Raw genomic sequence first — 9,369 nt, 5'->3', positions numbered from 1 at the left:
CATACAAATACAAATGCTAAGAAAAGTCATGTTTGTTCACATTATTTGCCATTTCTATTCAGATCGACATTATGCCCAGACACTTCGCACATCACCCGACTACCCCACCATTGCCAGTTACTCGAACGGGACGCATAATCTGCACTTATTATAGGTAATTGAACACTAATACTGTGCTCCACATCTTGAGATCGATATCTTAAAATATGGGACAGTGTTAGATACAAAATAAAACGTAACTTTATTACGTAATCGAATTCATGTTTTTTTTTTAATTAAATAGGCATGTAGTAAGAACGCAAGATTAAATCAAGGCTTTTCTATACTTAAGTAAATGGGAATAATATAAACTAAAAGGCTAAGAAAGAAATACGAATATAGAATGTATCAGGGGCCCATTTCTCGAACGTTATTAGTCTAATATAGTGTGTTGTCATGGTAACTCATACGAATTGACAAGAGCTCATTGCTCGAACGCTATTAGACTAATTTTATTAGTCCACGAACTGTCAAATCATATGAGTGACCATGACAACACACTAATAATATTTACAATACATATGGCGCTACTTTATAGCACTAGTGTGAAAATTAGCATATTACATTACTGTGTCAAACATTTAAAGGGCCACATGTACTGTAAAACGTTGTACGATACATGTGCGAATAGGTAATTCGCAACTCGTGTCGATTTAAAACACTCCCTTCGGTCGTGTTTTAGTTTATCGCCACTCGTTTCGAATTTCCTATTTTTCGCACTTGTATCGTAATGTACTATTATCTAATACCGTTCAAGAAATGGGCCCCTGTTTGTTAATCTTACAACAAATACATTATTATATCAATCGTTTTTGTTATTGATAGACCAAATTGAATATATGAATTAGTAGGTAATACATACACAAATTATTATTTACTTATCTCAGTTAAGCCTATTTGTAGTAATAATTCGTAAATAATCCCTAGTAATATAATAAATGTTTCGCATTTCCAATACTCCATATGTATGTCTGTCAACCCTTCACGACGACTCTTTTCCCTTTTTTGACGACCGGTCTGGCCTGGTGGTTAGTGACCCTGCCTATGAAGCCGATGGTTCTGTGTTCGAATCCGGTAAAGGCATTTATTCGTGTGATGAGCACGAATACTTGTCATTGAGTCATGGGTGTTTTCTATGTATTTAAGTATTTCTATTTCGTCGCGCTAAATTGCTAAGCTCATGTAGATAAAATATGGTACGGTACGCAGATAAGATAAAACACAGTAGAAAGTAGTAGTCGAAATTATAATTCCCACCCTCTACCTAGTTAGAGACATGCTTATATCATGATACAGCTTAACGCCCCGATTCGAACTCTATGATACGTCAAACATTTGCAAAGATACGATATGGATTAGAACTGTCAGATTCAGAAGTTTCTTCAAACAAAAAAGTCACTTTTAACACAGACATATCCAATCCATATCGTATCTTTAGGAAATTTTTGACGTATTATCTTGAAGTTCGAATCGGCCCGTAAGTCAAAAGTAATCTCAATCCTATCAATAAGTATTCTAAGTTTAGGAGTACTTTCTGAAGTAATGAAAGTAAGGTAGATTTAAAACAGTGGCAAGGAATTCGTGCGTAGACCAATTTCAGTGAAATTGCCATACGCATGCGTTAACATTTTACATGGCCCGTGCACATCAGTGTTGATGTGACAATAATCATCAACTTTTTGAGTCATTTTGGTAATGAATGTATTCAAAACTTTACTGTAAACACCTTTACTTTTATAAGTTCGTGTCATCCACGATGACGCGCAAATTTGTCAAATCTAACCTTTAATGACATGACAATACGAATCAAGGCACATGTCTTCGTGAATGACACGATCTATAGAGTCCGTCTAATCTAACTTTGCACCGAATCGAAAATACAATACAATATTTGTGTGTGGAAGTTCTGGGCATCGCGAGTCTGTCTTTGCGTAGCTTTAAACTAAAAAAATATAAGTATTGAATGCTTTCAAAATTAATACGAGAATCGGTTGAAAAATGTGACCTATAGAGAAAAAGAACTAGACAGCAGGAATGACGGACATACGAATATTTTTGCCCGGAGCTGAAGTGACCTTTAGTTTCGCTTGGTAAGAAATATTCAATAAATATTATCGGACATTATTACACAAAATTCACTAAGTCCCACAATAAGCTCAATAAGGCTGGTGTTGTAGGTACTTAGACAACGATATATATAATACATAAATACATAGACATCACCCACGACCCAGGGACAAATATCTGTCCTCATCACACAAACAAATGCCCTTACCAGAATTTGAACCCGGGACCATCGGCTTCATAGGCAGGGTCACTACCCACTAGGCCAGACCGGTCGGTCGTCAAATAATAGTATTAAGGTCAATATGATACGTGATGATACTAATACTGTAACGTATCAAAAGATTTAAAGGTCACATGCCCGGAGAAAGCCATGTCATTTTTGAACCCGTGACGAAATTGTGATGGTGTCAACCGTCATTAGAGAGCGCAGTGACGTCACGGCAATTTAAACGTTAACTTACGTTATTAAGTGTGTGTTCTTATAAAAACGGACAAGTGCGAGTCGGACTCGCACACCGAGGGTTACATACAATCGTAACTTTTTTTACAAATTACTCACTTATAGTACGGTCGCCAAGCCGCTCCGAGGCCAGATTTAATTGACTCAGCTCGGCCTTACCCACAACCGGTATCAATGTGTTCGGACAGTTCTCCTGATCACCGTACATGCGGTAGTAAAGCGGAAAAATGGTGGAGGGGATAGTAATGACGTCACAAAGATGGCGGCCGGACCTATTCTTTTTGGCGGTGTATCTCGAAAACCACTTAACCGATTTTAATCATCGAGGTGTCAAATAATAGCTTATATTATGGAAATTATTTCCTTTTCTACAAACATTTACGTGAAACCTATAGGAAAAAAAATAATCACAAAAAACAGTTTTTTTATAAAATTATTATTTTTTATTTTGTAAAAATCTCCGTAAATATTAGCATTTCGCAAATTTTGTTTCATATAAAGCATATTGCTTCATTATCAAGGAATATAATGAGCCTTAAAACATACAGATCGAGTAATAAACAATGAAGCTACACTCATTTATTTGCGCATGGGTAACGATAACTGGCTTTTACCGGTCGAAACTGTGGTGACTGTTACGATACGTATTGAATGGAATTTATAGAGTATCGGTTTTAATTACTGAAATTATAATTAAAATTATAAAAACCAGACACAATAATGTTACCTTACTTCGACGTTTAGTCTCTTTTTTCGTCTTAATCATAGGTAGGTACATATTTCTTTTTACTTAAAAATTTTATACAGGGTGAACTTTTAACCACCAGTCATACTCTGCGCAGCGACTTTATAGGTCATACTTAACAACTTTTACTATGGGACCAATTCCGAAATCGCGAAAAAAATTTTGACTGTCCCATATAAAGGTGCGACCAACTTTACCAGACCAACACTTTTCCAAACTGAGCTACAGCTGTCCGATGAAGTTAAGTACTTAGGACTAACTCTCGACAATAAACTCAATTGGAACAACCACATCAACAAACGGATAGACAAGGCGGGAGTTGTCTTCTGGCAGTGCAGAAGGATGATTGGTAAGAGGTGGGGACTCAACCCGAAAATTACCCTCTGGCTCTATAAGACGATAATCCGCCCCTTACTCTGTTACGGTGCTCTGGTTTGGTGGCCAAGAACAAACCTAGGCAACGTACGAGACAAACTACAAAGACTTCAAAGGCTCGCATGCGCGGCCACCACTGGCTGCACGAGGTCTACCCCGACTGCAGCCATGGAGGTCATGCTAAACCTTCCACCGCTGCACCTACACATACAGCAAGAGGCCAGTCTCTCAGCGGTAAGGTTGCGAACCCTCAAGATATGGTCTAACATCACAGGAGCTCTTCACACAAAATGCCTGGAAAAGGTGTATGACGAATTTCCAGTGCTTAGGTCAGGCACGGACCGGATTCACAAACAAGCTATCTTCGATAAAAGGTACAAAATACAGTTATATGAGGACGACAATCATGAAGGACTCAATCCCCGGGAGCTGAGAATCTTCACTGATGGGTCCAAAACAGACAGCGGATCGGGCTCTGGAACCTTCTCAGAAGACCTGAACATGTCGATCACCACTCCGCTAGGAGCCCATAACTCGGTATTCCAAGCTGAGTGCATGGGCATCATAAACGCGGCGGCTGCCATCACTGCAAGGAAGGTAGTAGGATCCTCCATCCGCATACTCTCCGACAGTAGAGCAGTCTTAATGGCTCTAAATAGCCATATAGTTACATCCAAACTTATACACGAATGCCACGAACGACTAATGGAGGTATGTCATAATAACAAGATCACCCTACAATGGATCAAGGGACACAGTGGATCCCGAGGTAACGATGCTGCGGACGAGCTTGCCAGGCAAGGATCGAATGCGGGGGCGATTGGTCCGGAACCGATTCTTCCGATACCATTTAGCAAGGTACGCTCAATGCTGCTGGCACGTACAGGGAAACTACACACAGAACACTGGCTGAACCAGACTGGATGCAGACAGGCAAAAGAAGCCATGCCTGGCATCAACGGAAAACTCACAAGGGCGCTCCTGCAACTAGGGAAGGTCCGACTGAGTATGGTAACCAGTGTCATAACAGGTCATGGACTATTTAACAAACATCTTTTCACAACAGGTGTCACAGACAGTCCCCTGTGCCGAGGTTGCATGGAGACAGAAGAAACAGCCTCTCACGTGGTGCTGGAATGCAGCGGAGTGACTCCATACAGGGCTAAACATCTCGGATCTCCGAGAGACCTCCCCGAGGTCCTACTCAACATCAAAGGTTTGATAGGATTCCTCGAGGAGCTGGGCTGGCAGGACTAGCCCACCCCCAACATATCACGCAAAAGCAAGCTGGAATTTGGAGCCATTACTTGGGACCCTAGTGAGGAGAAGTATAGGTTAATGATCGAGAGGGTTCATAGACGTTTCGCGCGATACATGTACAAGAGAATTTACGGCTACTACCCTTATATGTATCCCTCTCTTTTCGTGCTGGGTATGGTGGGACTCAGGACTCTTAACCTGAGACGCAAACTGCTGCTGTTGATCCATTATTATGGAATTCTCAATGGTACAGTAAATAACTCATATGTGCTAGAGAGATTGGGTATATTTGTGCCGAATGCGCGCCCTTGTCCTGCGGGGCTGAGCGCGCTGCCGGCGAGGCGCCCGCAGCGGCTCTTCGCGTCGAGCTCAGTGCGCACCCGCCGCGCCAGGAACGCGCCTACCGCGAGGGCCCTGGCTATGCTCAATGCCATGTCCATCGACGCCCCACATATAGACGTGTTTGCGGACAGTGTTGGTGGATTTGGTCGAAAACTTTTAATTTATTTAAATAATAATTGTATGTAGTTTTCGCAACTTTTTATTTTAATTTAATTTACAACGAATGCATGAATTTGTAATGTAATGTATTTGGTGACATTGTACTTAATTTAATTTTAGTTATGACAGTAGTATTATTTGTGTGTATTGTTAATATCTAAATGTATATATATATAATTGTTCTAGTATATAAGCGCCTTGGTTTTTGTTGACTGTAATGTTTATATATTTTGTAATAAATAAAATAAAATAAAATAAAATAGGCGCAAGTCGTCGAGTTGCGGAAAAATCGCCCGAATACAATACAATACAATACAATACAAGGTGCGACCAGACCGCAGCTTAAAAAACGGTCACGATACGGAATCGCAGTGACGCGTCGTATGCGTACCGTTTTTGACGCATGCTCCCCACACCGCTGTTTAAAAAACGGTGACGGTACGGAATCGCAGTGACGTGCTTCACGCGAATCTTTTTTGTTCGCAAAACAGTTTCGTCTTTTACGTCACCGGTACGGTGTCTGCCATAAGATCTCCGTGTAATATTTTTTGCGATTTTTACGCAGTTCAATTTACGGTGCGTCAGCTTATTTTAAGCAGCGGTGTGGCGAGCATGCGTCATGGACCCGGGTACGTCCTTAAACTACGTCCAAAAGAGAGGTATGGGCATTGTGAATGTCATCTCGCTTTGTGTGGTAGGGCACAGCCAGTGGGTGTCATTCCAGATCCAAATTTTCTTGCGTGATTCGGCATTGGTCCCATAATAAAAGTTGTTCAGTATGACCTGTAAAGTCACTGCGCAGAGTATGGCTGGTGGTTAAAATTTCATCTTATACCTATATTCGACACAAGTAGTAAGTACTTACAGACCAACTATGATACACATTTTGCCTGTATAGTGATACATAGTGAATAAATTAATACCTGATTTAAAAAATAAAACAAAAATAACAAATAGCATGTTATTTAATTCAGTAATCACTAATCAGTCTTAAACAATGAACATCATACTTTTAGATTAGACAACAAAATGTATATTTATACTGTGTTTCGACTTGAAAGATTTTACTGCTTTAAAACATAAGACAAACCTACCAACCAAATGTATAAAAAAAATGTTTTTTGTGATTATTATTTTCCTATAGGTTTCACGTAAATGTTTGTAAAAAGGAAATAATCTCCATAATATAAGCTATTAGTTGACACCTCGATGAATACAATCGGTTAAGTGGTTTTCGAGATACACCGCCAAAAAGAATAGGTCCGGACGCCATCTTTGTGACGTCATTACTATCCCCTCCCACCATTTTTCCGCTTTACTACCGCATGTACGGTGATCAGGAGAAACGCCCGAACACATTGATACCGGTTGTGGGTAAGGCCGAGCTGAGTCAATTAAATCTGGCCTCGGAGCGGCTTGGGGACCGTACTAATAGTAAAAGTTGTTCAGTATGACCTATAAAGTCGCTGCGCAGAGTATGACTGGTGGTTAAAAGTTCACCCTGTATAAATTTTTTAAGTAAAAAGAAATAAGTACCTACCTATGATTAAGACGAAAAAAGAGACTAAACGTCGAAGTAAGGTAACATTATTGTGTCTGGTTTTTATAATTGTCATTATAATTTCAGTAATTAAAACCGATACTCTATAAATTCCATTCAATACGTATCGTAACAGTCACCACAGTTTCGACCGGTAAAAGCCAGTTATCGTTACCCATGCGCAAATAAATGAGTGTAGCTTCATTGTTTATTACTCGATCTGTATGTTTTAAGGCTCATTATATTCCTTGATAATGAAGCAATATGTTTTATATTAAACAAAATTTGCGAAATGCTAATATTTACGGAGATTTTTACAAAATAAAAAATAATAATTTTATAAAAAAACTTTTTTTTGTGATTATTTTTTTTCCTATAGGTTTCACGTAAATGTTTGTAGAAAAGGAAATAATCTCCATAATATAAGCTATTATTTGACACCTCGATGATTAAAATCGGTTAAGTGGTTTTCGAGATACACCGCCAAAAAGAATAGGTCCGGCCGCCATCTTTGTGACGTCATTACTATCCCCTCCACCATTTTTCCGCTTTACTACCGCATGTACGGTGATCAGGAGAACTGTCCGAACACATTGATACCGGTTGTGGGTAAGGCCGAGCCGAGTCAATTAAATCGTGTTTCTAGAGGGCTTTTGAGATTTGGCGACCGTACTATTAAGTCACTATGCCTATCACTTTTGCACTTACATACTTTAACACTTTTTTTATTTTATTTTTTGCACTTTTTGTTAGAACGTGACAGGCATGGTGATAGGCGATAAAAATGCGAACGCTCAGCCCGCAGGTGACTACAACACAACTACCTATAGTGAGACTTTCGACTAAAAGTACCGTTCATATTCAGTACCCCTAGTGTACATTTATTCGATAGCGAAACGTGACGTACCAGTTTGCGTTAAGCCTCATTTTGTATGGGATTTAAAAACAGCGCGCCAAGTGGGACGTTTGGAAACTCAAAATTCCATATAAAATGAGACAACGCAAACGCGTAGGTACGTCACGTTTCGCTATCGAATAAATTTACACTAGGGGTACTGAATGCATTACTGCGGCAGCATTGCAGCGCGACATTACTGCCGCAAATATCCAAAATCTGGGCAGGAATATCGATTATTACATGTGCGACAGTAATGCATACATAATTCATTATTCATATATAGGCCGTACGTTATTAGTCTATTAGTTTATTTATTAGTTTATAGTTGACAGCAGCGTATCGAAATTAATCTGGAAGGTAGATTCAAGGAACAAAATCTCTCGTGGCGATACAATACCTAGAATACTTGAGAAAAAAATCTAATCATAAACAGCGCACTTCACTCCGTCAATAACGTCTAGGTTCTTAGCTACTCTAGCGCTACTCTGGAGAGATTTGGAACTATTATTTACAGTACATATGGGGCTACTTTATAGCACTAGTGCGAGAAGTAGCATATTATGTTACTGTGTCGAACATTTAAAGGGCCATATGTACTGTAAAACGTTGTACGATACATGTGCGAATAGGTAATTCGCAACTCGTGTCGATTTAAAACACTCCCTTCGGTCGTGTTTTAATTTATCGCCACTCGTTTCGAATTTCCTATTTTTCGCACTTGTATCGTAATGTACTATTATAGCTGACAGCCGGACACGTTTGCAACAGTTCTGCCTAAGGAGATTCTGTTCCTTGCCTCTATATTCCATAGAAATTAATATTATAGTTGAATTGGGAGCCCGTACATGAAAAGTAATGCAATTATAGTTTGGTATACGAAATCTTAATTCAGCCATTACAGTCGACGTGTAAAAAAAATAATTTTGCTATGACTATAAATTAGCAAATTAATAAATAAATAACATTAAATTCACGAAATTATTAAATACCTGCTACTACTAACTTTTACACGACAAATATTCTTTTAGGGAGTAAAGTGCCTTGTTCATAAGCCTAAGGGTTTTGGATTTTCTCTTATTTGTATTGAAATGTTGGTGCAGTCTTCAACTTCAACATTTATTCAGCAAATAGGCCACAAGGGCACTGTTACACGTCAACATGGAATTTGCATACAAGCAAAAACAAGCACATCAACAATTATAGTAAAATATCAATGAAAACTAAAATATTATTATTACTTAGAGACGTATAAAGTCTTTTAATGTTGAATTACAAAAAAGGGTTCTCTGAGTTCAAAGATCTGTCTAAGAGACTCAGAAACGCCGCAGGAGATCGAAGAGCTGGTAGCTTGCTAGCTCAACGCATCAGTCTAACGATCCAACGAGGAAATGCTGCCAGCGTTTTCGTTACTATGCCGCAGGGGCCATATTAAGATTTATTTAGTTTTATTTTACATTTAATTTACTCATGTTGTTGACTTTAGT

This window comes from Cydia pomonella, chromosome 21, assembly GCF_033807575.1.
Source record: "Cydia pomonella isolate Wapato2018A chromosome 21, ilCydPomo1, whole genome shotgun sequence".
Lineage (NCBI taxonomy): Eukaryota > Metazoa > Arthropoda > Insecta > Lepidoptera > Tortricidae > Cydia > Cydia pomonella.
The sequence above is the reverse complement of the archived record's forward strand: the minus strand, read 5'-3'. Positions refer to the sequence as shown.